Source organism: Gobio gobio (assembly GCF_949357685.1).
Source record: "Gobio gobio genome assembly, chromosome: 21".
NCBI lineage: Eukaryota > Metazoa > Chordata > Actinopteri > Cypriniformes > Gobionidae > Gobio > Gobio gobio.
In genome coordinates this window covers 44,464,063-44,477,075 of record NC_137117.1, presented here as the reverse complement: position 1 = coordinate 44,477,075, position 13,013 = coordinate 44,464,063, and positions in this window count along the sequence as shown.

Sequence of the window (13,013 nt, the reverse complement as noted above, 5' to 3'; positions counted from 1 at the left end):
ATACTGCCCCCAAGCTTTTGAACAGTAGGTTACATCAGTAGAGGGCAGCACCCATCAAACTGACAGGTTTATTGCCCTCTAAGCCACGCCCCTTTTGACCGTGGGAATTTTCCAACGCTAGCTCCTCCCCTTATGGGTGGTGTATGTACACCATGGGAAAATTGGACATGTGTAACGCCCCTTATGGGTTGAACATCTGAAGCGTGGGAAAATTTCCCCAACGCACAGAAGTTCTAAGTGGTGTTAACGTTTTTTAAAGAAATGTATAATAAAGACAGAGTCAGAGATGATATCAGTGTTTTTTATTTTTATTAAAGAAGATGTAATTTCATTACATATGAAATCTTTTATCACTTTTAAAACGTTAAAGCATCGATATGTTAAAATTGCATTTTTTTCTCTAAAAGTTGTCCAAAAAAGAGTTAGTGTTATTTTAAGATGTCAAGACATTTTTAAGATGTAAAGAAATCAATAATTTACACAAAAGCAAATGTGTTCATTCAGATTTGGAAAAAAAAACTATTGGATTTTACATAAAACACAAAATTAGTTTAAAACTGTTACATAAAACACAAACTAGTTTAAAAACATTGTTAAAAAGACTAAGGTTTTTTTTACATACCGGTCATTTTAAATATACACAAAAGTGTCTCCTTCATCTCTGCAATTTCATGGAGCAAAGTAAAACCTGCGTCCGCTCCTGGCTCCGAGTTGTGGAGGGAATGACGTTGTGGGAAGCCTGTAGAGAGACACACCCAGACTCCTCCCCCTGCCCCGCCCACACCACCTGACCACCGCGGGAAAAACTACATTGCCTTTGGTTCTCAGTGAATTAAAATGCGTCTTCTCCCTTCAAAGTTTAAGTGAGAAATGACCGGTCAAACAGGATGCACTGGCTCAAACAGACCACACCCACTAACACTCCCCTCTCAAAGCTGAGGTTAATTCAAATTTAAGGGGATACGTAAAAAATTACGCTGATGATGACATCACTCACAGGGAATTCCCCCCTCCCTCACCTGAAGCAGGTGTACATTTAAAAAAGGACGTGATGAAATACTAGTTGTAATTATTGTCTAAAGATCGGAGATAAAGTTGGTCTATATTTAAAACTTTAGACCATATAGTTTTAAGCTCATCTCAACTATAAAGGCCTGTTCACACCGGGACGATTTTCGCACGCGTTTATCGCCGACGTTTAACGCCTCGGGACTAAACAATGGGCGCCAATGTGAGTGTTCACACCGACGCGCAAAACGGCAGGCGTAAAAGCGTCATTTTTTAAAAAACGCCTCGGGTTCGTTTTTTTATTTTGACGCGCCGCGTAAAAAACTGGCCGACCAATGAGATCGGCGCTTTTGTTCACGTGCCTGGAGCTGCTGAAGTGACAGTAAAACACGACTTGGTGGCGCTCAAGCACAAAACAGTCTTGCCGAGCACACATTGATACGACTAAGAAGTAGTAAGTAGACAAAGAAGAAGATAGGCTGCTAATGCTGCTTGCCAGTTAGCAAAAAGTGTGTGAATGGTTTTGTCCATATACATAATATGTCTGTGGTTTTGGCAAGCACGTAAATACTGTCTCTCTTCTTCTTCTGTGTGACAAGCGAGTGTCAGAGGCTTAAAGTGCCGCAGCACCATCTTGTGTACCGGGAGCGCATCTACTGAATGTGCACGTTCACTCGGCGCAGCGCCAGTGAAAATCGCTTGGGTGTGAACACTCAAGACGCGCCGAAAAATGGCACGAAAAACGCTGGCGATAAGCGCGCGCGATATTCGTCCCGGTGTGTACAGGCCTTAACGCGAAATCCCTACACACACACACACAGGCCTTCGTCGTGACTGAGTAAGCCTAACTCCGGGATAGTGTTCGATTTTTATGTTTTTATTACGATAATTAGTTTTTATTAAGCTGGTATCTCAACAAACACATGTTTATACTACTCGTTCAATCACGATGTTGAATTCACGCTGTGATAAAGGTGGTTCCTTTGAAAAATGAAGCGGGAAAAATGTGTTTTTTAAACACTTCGTACAAAGCTTTAAAAGAAGCAGAATTCATTCATACCTTTAACACCGAAGGAGTGAGGACAGAATATGCTAACTTTGGCTACTCTTAATCTACATCATGTCTTCAAATCATCATGAAGGAGAAGAGGCTTTACCGGAGCAATATTTTGATGCCGATCTAGCGAAAGTTCTGAATGATCTATGTAAGTACAACCCCAAATCAGAAAAAGTTGGGACAGTATGGAAAACGCAAAAAAAAAAAAAAAAAAAAAAAAGAAGTGATTTCTAAATTTACTTTGACTTGTATTTCATTGCAGACAATATGAACACAAAATATTTCATGTTTTGTCTGGTCAACTTCATGTCATTTGTAAATATGCATCCTTTCCTGTCATTCAGACCTGCAACACATTTCAAAAAAAGTTGGGACAGGAGCAATTTAGGGCTAGTAATGAGGTAAAATGGTTAAATAATGATGTGATTTGAAACAGGTGATGTCAACAGGTGATTGTAATTATGATTTGGTACAAAAGCAGCATCCAAGAAAGGTCTAATCCTTTAGGAGCAAAGATGGGCCGAGGATCGTCAGTTTGCCAACAAATACGTGAGAAAATTATTGAAATGTTTAAAAACAATGTTCCTCAAAGAAAGATAGGAAGAGATTTGGATATTTCACATTTAACAGTGCATAACATAATTAAAAGATTCAAGGAATCTGGAGGAATTTCAGTGCGTAAAGGACAAGGGCGCAAGCCTAAGCTGAACAACCGTGATCTCCGATCCCTCAGGCGGCACTGCATCAAGAATCGTCATTCATCTAGAAGCCATATCACCACATGGGCTCAGGACTACTTTGGCAAACCTTTGTCAAGTACCACAATATGTCCACAAATGCCAGTTAAAACTGTACTGTGCCAAAAGGAAGCCCTATGTTAACAGTGTCCAGAAGCGCCGTCGACTTCTCTGGGCTCGAGGCATCTGGGATGGACCATCACACCGTGGAAACGTGTACTGTGGTCAGATGAATCATTATTTCAGGTATTTTTTGGGAGGAATGGACGCCGTGTGCTCCGGACCAAAGAAGAATAGGATCATCCAGACTGTTACCAGCAACAAGTCCAAAAGCCAGGGTCTGTCATGGCATGGGGTTGTGTCAGTGCCCTTGGCAAAGGTAACTTGCACTTCTGTGAAGGCACCATTAATGCTGAAAAGTACATAGAGATTTTGGAGCATAATATGCTGCCTTCAAGAAGACATCTTTTCCAGGGACGTCCATGCATATTTCAACAAGACAATGCAAAAGCACATTCTGCACACATTACAAAGTCCTGGCTGCGGAGGAAGAGGGTTCGGGTACTTGACTGGCCTGCCTCAGTCCCGACCTGTCTCCAATAGAGAATGTGTGGAAGACCCCGAACTGTTGCCCACCTTAAGACTTGTTTGCAGGAAGAATGGGACAAAATTACACCTGAAACACTTCATCACTTGGTGTCTTCAGTCCCTAAACGTCTTTTAAGTGTTGTGAAAAGGAATGGCAACATTACAAAGTGGTAAATGCTTTACTGTCCCAACTTTTTTTGAAATGTGTTGCAGGTCTGAATGACAGGAAAGGATGCATATTTACAAATGACATGAAGTTGACCAGACAAAACATGAAATATTTTGTGTTCATATTGTCTGCAATGAAATACAAGTCACGGTAATTTTAGAAATCACTTCTTTTTTCTTTTTTTAGCGTTTTCCATACTGTCCCAACTTTTTCTGATTTGGGGTTGTATATTTTCAACATAAATTATAAATTATACAAATTGAAAAGATATCTTAAATGTTTTTGTTTTTTTTATTCGTAGATGACGCATCATTCCCCGACGGCGTATCGCCCGATGATTTTTTTAGAGGGTACGGAATATATTTTGCAATGCCTTCTAATTTTCTTTTTTTTCTTTTTTCTTAAGAAAACTCAACTCAACTCTTATGTATCTATATTTCAACAGAAATCACAGGCGATCTACTCCCCCAAGCCACCATTCACCCGGCAGACCAAGCAATGTTCCCATTGGCTACTAGTGGAACTCCATCCTATCAAATGTACGAAGACGTGACGTCATGTCCCACCCCCCATGATCAACAGCTGGAACACCATTCTGCTTCCACAAACGCCAGGTCACAGAGAGGAGTTAAACGGCTGAGGGAAATTTATGGAGAAGAATTAAACTATCCGGATGAAAGTAAGTAAAAAAAAAGTATTTTTGTCTAATCATAATATTTTTATTCATTGAATTTTTAAAATAATATAATATTGTTTTTTAGAAGAAAACCCTGAGAGTCCATTTGTTACGTCTACATCTTCTTGTAAGAAATTATTCGAGAAATATTCTCATGAGAGCCCGGTTTCTTCGGAAGACGGTAAGATATATTTCTTGTTTCATTATATTTTATCTATATTAAATAAAATCAATTAAATAAGTTAATTATGTTTTTTTTTGTTTGTTTTTTTTACTCTAGAAGACAACCAAGAAGAAAACGAAAATGGTTTACAGGATTTTTTAGAATCTCAAGCTTCTGTTCTAAATACTATAAATTCTGAATGGGATTCGTCAGATAGCAGCGAGGTAGATGAACAAAATGACCATGCCTTCAGACCTCTGTTTAACGTTGGAGAACTACATGGATTGAGTTACGGCACTTTGCGCACAGCAAACAGAAACTTTCAACGTGTTTTGGAAATCGCAACACTACCTCTCACCTATCACCAGACAACGGATATTGTTGAAGAAGGCCAGAGGGGTACTGTGGAGCTTCTACACAGAGTAATTGATACACAGACTCAGCACAGCGCCGACTTAAGAAGCGCGGTCGAATACTTATCCAACGGTCAAGGCCATCTGCTGGAAGAAAATAGACAATTACGAAATGACCTGTCATCAGCTCAACGAGAGTTATCAGAGGTGACGGATGGACCTGAGTTCACTTCACATCAGTTCTGTCAGTCTCATTTCAGTGAACTGTTGTAGTTACAACATATACTTCAGGTTATTAGTCTATTTCTAGTCGGAGGGACTGTCACTCATGTCAGAAAGTTAGTAACTTTAGTAAATTATGGATCAGCGCTGACTCGAGACGCGAACCGTTTAGAACGATTCAGTCCGATTTGGTGAACTGATTCGGTTCACTAAAAAGAACCGATTCAAAAGAATGATTCGTTCGCGAACTGGACATCACGGAGACGGAGCGATTGCTAACAAAGTTATTTATAGTAACTACTGAGTTGTGAGAGCGCTGTCAGCGCGAGTTTATTGTGTTTGTATCTGAGAGTTCTGAATAAACACGAGTCCCAGTCACGCCGAGTCCGTCTTCATCATTATTCTACCAACTTTGTAACACATGCAATGTACCATTACAGCTGTCGAGATGAACGAGTTAGTAAGTGTTGATTATAGCATTATTTTTAGATATGTTCCAATCATATGAAAAGCGTCAGAGACGCGCATTGAGTAACGTTACACAGCGCAAACAAAGACACAACAGCAGTAATCGAATGTAATCCAGTTTATTGTGGGGAAAGCTGGCTAGCCTAGCCCAGATATGCTCACGCTTACCCTCCTTCTGCTTAATCTCACGCCGCGTTTGGCTCCTCCGCTGTGGGCCAGATGCAGTACTGGGGGTCGGGGATGTTGAAGACCGAGCTTCGGCGTGTGTGAGGTTTATCTCTAAAGATTTGACTCTGCTGGTGTTGAGCAGAAAAGACTGTATGCACATTTAAGAACAGATAGACGCGACGAGGACGTACAAAAACACTGACTCACAAGATAGAAAACACGAACTCTGTCACGAACACGAACAAAACACCGCTCTGTCGGGAGAGAGAGAAGCCGCAGCGTGTGCACGAATAATAAATAATTAGCTACACATAAGAAATCACTGATCACAGATCAGAAGGAACTGAAGAAAGACTTCTGTTTTCATTTGTACATCCAAACACTGAGAAACTGCCAGCATTCACTCGTTCACAAGCAATGATCTCTCGAGCGTTTGCATGGATGTGCCAGATTCTCTGGGCGGAGGAAAGGGAGGAAACCGTTCCTGCTTGGACGTCAAACCAGGAGACTTCAGGATTGGCTCGTCTGGCCTGTCCTTTTCTCAAAGGCAGAGAAAGACAGCCAGAACTCGGGTTTACACCGATCAACATTTCTATCCACTTGGGGACAATATTCAGTCTAGGGGAACTCATATTACTGTTGAAATACCTCATAAAATGAAAATTTCATGCCATGGGACCTTTAAACTCCCTCCAGTGCATCCAAACACACTGAAACAAAGCACCTGACCAGCCAAACACAAGTTCATTTGCTCTGGGTTATTATATATTATCAATCTAGATCATATCATATATTATTTGACCCAGACTGACCAGCACAGAACTGACCTGAGATCAGGCAGAGAGTGATGAAGATGAAGATGATGATGGCAGCCCTCATTCCTGATCGACTTCAGTCTCACAGATATCCAGAGAAAAACCAGATCCGATCTCAATCCAGTGTAAGCAAGAACTGATCAAATGTGTTCCTTGAATGCGATTTAAGTCACTATCATTAGAAGTGCACACATCCTCTGTCTGTCTTTTTCACCTTTCTCTTCCTTACAGGCCCGTCGCGACAAGGCAGGCAAACCAAGCAATTGCTTGGGGCCTGGGTCCCCAAGACAACGTCAGGTTAAGAATAAAATGCAATGATGCAATGCAATGCCCTTTGATATCAATGCAGTAAAGTGCAATGACACTGTTATCGGGATCCCCCTCAAGGGCCCCTCTCAGACAGCAGCCAGCCACGCGATCTCTGCAGCCGGCAAAATACAAAACCTCCTCGGCAGTCGTCATGAAGCGGAATTATGCTTCAGGAAGCCAGAAAAGAAAAAAGAGAAAGGAAGAGGGGGATACGAAAAAACAAGATAGTGGTAAGTGATAAACTGGATATAATAGCTCTACTTGTCTTGTACAAAAATTGTGTAATTTTGCAGCAGGTAGGCTAGCAAAAATATGTTTATGTTAGCTACATTACCTGCCTGACGACAAATGCTGCTTGTAACGAACAGTTAGTGCAACTTTTTTTTCCGAATGGACGGAATATGGTTACATACTGTAATATGTTTTTTTAACGGGATAAGGAAGATGCAGATCTGTTCCAGAATCACTGTTTATAGTATTTAATGACATTGCTGTAGCTTTGTATGAACTGATGACATCACCGTTTTCTCCGGAATGGCTATATGGCTGAATAAAATTCTGTTGCATTATTTTCCTGTTTAACAGTGTGAAGACTCGTCGAGACTGTTTTCCAAGATGGCTGCTGTCTGTATATGCGTAATGTACTGTATTTATAAAGTATCTTCCTATTAAACTGTTTGTACACTTACAAAGTTCTCAATGCTTCGGTTTGCATGCAGGGACCCTCATTATGCTCCCGTGTTAGTGTGAGGTAGAGCCCTGCGCGGGACTGTTTTCTTCATCCCGCTCCCGCCCGTACCCGCCGAATTTCTGACCATTACCGCCCGCTCCCGCAACGTATGTGTTACACTCCCGCCCGCTCCCGCAAAACTCGGAGAATTTATTCCCGCACAATAATAGAGATGCATTGATTTTGTGTCTTCTCCCGTCCCGCAGGAAGAAAAAAAACACGTATTTGTATTGATATTATTAAAGAGATTCATGGGGTTGTTTGTTTCGTTTCCCTGGCCTGCATGTAAAAAAAAAAAAAAAAAGACAAATACATTCAAATATTATTCCGTTTTTATCAAAAACTTTGCACATAAAAATAGACTGCTTTGCAAAACAGAAAACAGAAAAACAGATTGAGAAACAGAAAACAGATCCCAATTCGTCGGTCAGTTCCGACGTACGTCGAACGTGACCGACTGAAAGGAAACCTGAGAAAACATGCTTCAACAGAACGTAATGTGAACACAAAATAGCAAACGGACATTTAGAAAATGTATTTGCCAGCTGCGCAATATGTGGATACATGTAACGTTATACCGCATGATTTTGCCTACCAAAACAATTGAGAAACTTCTCCAAATGTCAGACTTTCCTTGCTTAGCTTTTGTGCTGTAAATACCTCGTTTGAGGCTCTTTTCTACATCATCTATTGACATCTCCATCATGTCGTTAGGCAACCTCCCTATCCCGCCGATTCCCGCAGTGTTTTTTTTAGCCGCCCATTCCCGACTCAATCCCAATGCAGCCCTCTAGTGTGAGGCTATTTTGAGCCTTGTTAGTGGTATTAACTAGCGATTTAATTTGACTTATTCTGTGCCCCATTTACTCTAGTTATAAGCTAATCTGTTTTTAGAGATAAAACTCTTTACATTCGATTTTCATGAAAACGCATCCCAGAGAACGATCTACTCGGTAAACATATGTTAATTACCCCTAGGTTCATTTTTCGCCAGAGTTGTCCTTTAACTAAGTGTTAGGAATATCTGGTCCGTCTATCTATGTAATGTTTATAGATGTTTTTAAAATTGTTTCTTAAAGGTTTACAAATATTTTTTGCAAATGTTCAATTGTTGAAAATGTTCAAATTGTATGCACATTATATGCAACAGCAGTATTTGCACTGTAAACCTTTTTTATTTATATAAAGTGTGTGTGTGTTGGGGGGGGGGTAACACTAAACAAAATGAGAGACTTGACACCATGGCTCCCATCATGCACTGCAGCAGGAATAAATCATGCAGCCGAATTGTCCTATTATTTTCATTAATTGTTCCTGTTGGATCCCAAGCTGTGGAAATCAAAGGGCTACATTTTCCAACACTAAAGTCACACATCAAGCACACAATCAGAAATGTAGACTCTCAGTGACATCAAACATATTTTCTCTTGCTATAACAAATGTACTTTATACACTCAAAGTCAGAGCAGCCAGAGAAAAACTAATATTAAAAAGTCAAGAATCCAACAAAAGCAAACACTAATTATATGATAACAAGGACGTTTTCAGCTCTGAAACTTACAGTATATTCTTATATCACGATGAACTTTTATATACCAAAGACTCAAAGGAAAGTTGATTTCTCAATTCATCAACCCTTTAAGCCCAATCCTTTACTTTACATCAGTTATCATGTAGGTGTCATCCTTTAGGTGGCGGTATGTTCCTTCAAGCGGATTTGCCAACTGCCATTAAAAGGGAAAGAAGCTCAAATGTGCAAGCCAATGAGGTCTATTCTATCACACACACACACACACACACACACACACACACACACACACACACACACACACACACACACACACACACACACACACACACACACACACACACACACACACACAGTGTCTGTAATGATGGAGGAATTAAGCTGAAATTAAGTTATTTGAAACTTTTGCTTTGCAAAATGATTCACTGTTTCGAAGCACTCCAATAGAAAATGTTTTATTAAAAGTGTAGTCAATTAAATGCAACTAAATATGAAGCGTCTTCATAATAATGTGTTATTGTATTAATCAAGCCATTAAGAAAATATTAACTAAAACTATACATTTTTATTATACAAATGTGTCATTAAATACAAATTTATAATACTGGTCCGAGATCAGGTACAAATCATAGACACTGCAGTGGCGAACCAATGAAATTCTGAATAATTACAGTTATGATGTAACAAAGCCTGAACTTATGTGACTTTGGCAGTTGGATGATGTTTCGAATTTTCGATATACAGTACGTGTATCGGCACATGTGATCCAGTCACTACACCCCAGCAAACACTTCTGCAGTGCTCAATATCCAGCAGGATAACCGCCTTTCCTGTGGTCGGATTCGGCACAGACTTTGTTCCCCTTCCGTACAACCGCCTGGACCTAATGAGGGCGCCTTAATTATGATGTGATTCTTCAGCTTCAAGCCATCAATGACACTCTGCAGAGTCACAGACACAACTGGAATAATTACTGCTTTGCCGACTTTGTGAATCTGGTTATTTAGATTAATTTATCAAACTTTTGTGGCCAAATGTGAAAATCTCACCTCATCAATGTTTTCTTCTACAAATGTCTCATTGGGGTTAAACTGGTTGTGAACTCTGGGTTCATTAACAGCTTTCTGCAGGTCATAGTCAAAGAAGAGGTAGTTCAGGATCACCTGAGATGAGGGAGACAGGAAATGGTAATGAGATCATAGATATCATGCCATCTCCTATTGTTATGTGCTGATCTGTTCTGAAAAGTTGAGCCATGCTTGATCTGTTGAAATCTGTTGAGGTGTTTCTGTTACCTGAGCAGTTGATGAGGTGATGTTTGGCCCACCTGAAGCTCCAACCACCATTTTGACTTGTTTGCTGTCTTTGTCAAAAATGATTGTGGGACACTTTGATGAAAGTGGCCTTTTACCTTGTCAAAAAAAAAACAAGAAGTATGTTTTATTTGAACATAATCAGCTTTAATACATTTTATATGTGAACATTTATATTCAGGAATATATTATATTTAGGTGGTGTTACTTGTAATTAACTCTTTCCCCGCCATTGACAAGATTCCCCTTCATTTATGAAACAACATTTCCCATTCATTGGCTAGTTTAATATGTGTGTTTAAACTGTTTAACAGTAGGTGGCGCTACTACGGATTTTCTGGAAAAGTTCAGTGACTTTGGATTCAAAAACAAGCAAAGAAAATGATGGACGTGATCCGTCCTGATCGTCGTTCTGAATGAAGTCTTTGACAAAAATTGGATTCTTTTTTCCCCCCTGAAACTATACCCACATTCAAGTAGTGTTTCGACACTTTGAATCGATTGAATCATTTATTTCACAAAACCATTCACAATCATCTAATACCATTAAATATGAAGTGTATCTATAATAATTATTTGATTAAATTGTAGGACTTGTTTGTTCTCTTACGAGAGGTTCTCTCGTATTGCGTAAGTTTCCTTACGCATCGGGAAAGTATTCTTTCTTCGAGATTTCTGAAAAACCCAAAATTATCCTTAATTTTGTAACATTGTCAACGCAGTGCGGCAGCCTGGCAGACCATAGCAGGCTATTCCAGCGTGCTATTGGCTGCTCTGCTGGCAACTGCAGCAGCCTATCGGTGAGCCCGCGTGACGTGGCGACCACCTGGCTTCATTTGCCTACAGGTGGGGCGTGGCCACGTGTATATAAACAGGGCTCACGGGCTGCATATTCAATTTTCTTTTCTTCAGCGAAGCCCTTCGCATCGCTGGATCTGGAACCCGCTGCCGTGATCGTGCAGACGAGTAAGCAGAGGACAGCGCCTGAAGAAGCCGGCAGCATCGCGCCACCTTCAGCCATCCGTGCCTGCTCTGCTATCCGGCAGCCCATATCCTTTTTCACGTTCAAGTGTTGTCGCCGCTGCGTCACACTTTCTCAAAAAGAGCCGAGCGTTTGTTCCAAAATGTCTCATTCTACCTGCGGCTCGTGTCACGCGCAGCTCAGTGCTGGGGACCGCCATGTGATCTGCGCTCTCTGCCTGGGCCGTGATCACGCCGCCGCCGCACTTCTCGCCGCACTTCTTCTTGATGCCCGGAGGGCGAGGAACTGACGATGTCGACCCTGCGGGCTCGACTCGCTCAGTTCGATGACGACATCCCTCCAGTCCCTGCTATGCCGCGCAGAAAGAAGCGCCGCTCGCAGCGGACTCTGGAGTTCGCTGAGAGAAGCTCGCCGGAACCCTTCCCGCCCGCTTCACTCTCGCCTTCCCCGCCCCCACCCCAGGCTGCCATTTCTGTTGCCGCCTCCGGGGATGAGGCGGATGCGGCCGCGGAACGCGCCGACAGCTGCTCCATCATGGCTTCCGACAGCGAGGACTGGTCTTCCGCGACCTCTTCAGTCCGGGGCTCCGGACGCTCTCGAGCGGGTGAGGACGCCGAACTGTTGCGCCTTCTCACCCGGGCTGTCGAGCAGCTAGGCCTCGAATGGGCCCCACCCAAGGTGGCAGCGCCGAACCGACTTGACGGATGCTTCCTAAACAGTCGCCGCCGTGCGCCCACCTCCAGGACTGCACCTTTTCTGCCAGAGCTTCACGAGGAGCTCGCGAAGTCCTGGAACGCGCCATTCTCCGCGAGGGTCTCGTCTCAGGCTTCTTCGACGCTCTCACAAGTTGACGGCGCGGCTGAGAAAGGCTACATTGCTATCCCTCCGGTGGAAGAGGCGGTCGCAGCGCACCTTTGCCCGCCTTCTGGTTGGCGCTCAAAGGCTGCCCTCCCGTCTAAGGCCTGCAGAGTGACGTCATCGCTGATCGGCCGTGCTTTCGCTGCCTCCGGTCAAGCTGCATCTGCTCTGCACTCTATGGCCGTGCTGCAAATCCTACAAGCTAATCTCCTCCGCGACCTGAACGAGAAGAGCTGTGACGCTGAGTTGATCACGGATTTGCGAAGCGCGACGGATCTCTCCCTCCGCGCTACCAAGACCGCAGCACAGGCCCTCGGACACTCTATGGCCTCCCTCACGGTAGCTGAGCGCCACCTCTGGCTCACGCTCGCGGACATGCGAGAAACAGAGGCCTCCTATACAGGCCGTCAAACCCGCGAAGCGCGGCGTTTCGAGCCCGGAGGCCGTTCTATCCCGTGTGGCACACGCGAAAGCGTGGGAAGCCATTCCAGGTGTATCAGAATGGGTGCTGAGAACAGTGAAGCACGGCTACACTCTGCAGTTCGCTCGCCGCCCTCCGCGCTTCTGTGCGCGTACGGAGACGAGAGTGAGCGAGGAAGTAGCACATCTACTTCGAGCGGAGATAGCCACGCTGCTGTGCAAAGGGGCTATAGAACCGGTTCCCCATTCTATGAGCGAGTCAAGCTTTTACAGCCGGTATTTTCTCGTTCCAAAAAGGGATGGGTCGCTCAGACCGATTCTGGATCTGAGGCGTCTGAACAAAGCTCTTATGAGGAGATCGTTCAAGATGCTCACGACCAAGCAGATCCTCGCGCATAATCAGAGGCCGAGCTCCTCGCCCACAGGGCAATGCTGCTCAGCCATCTGGA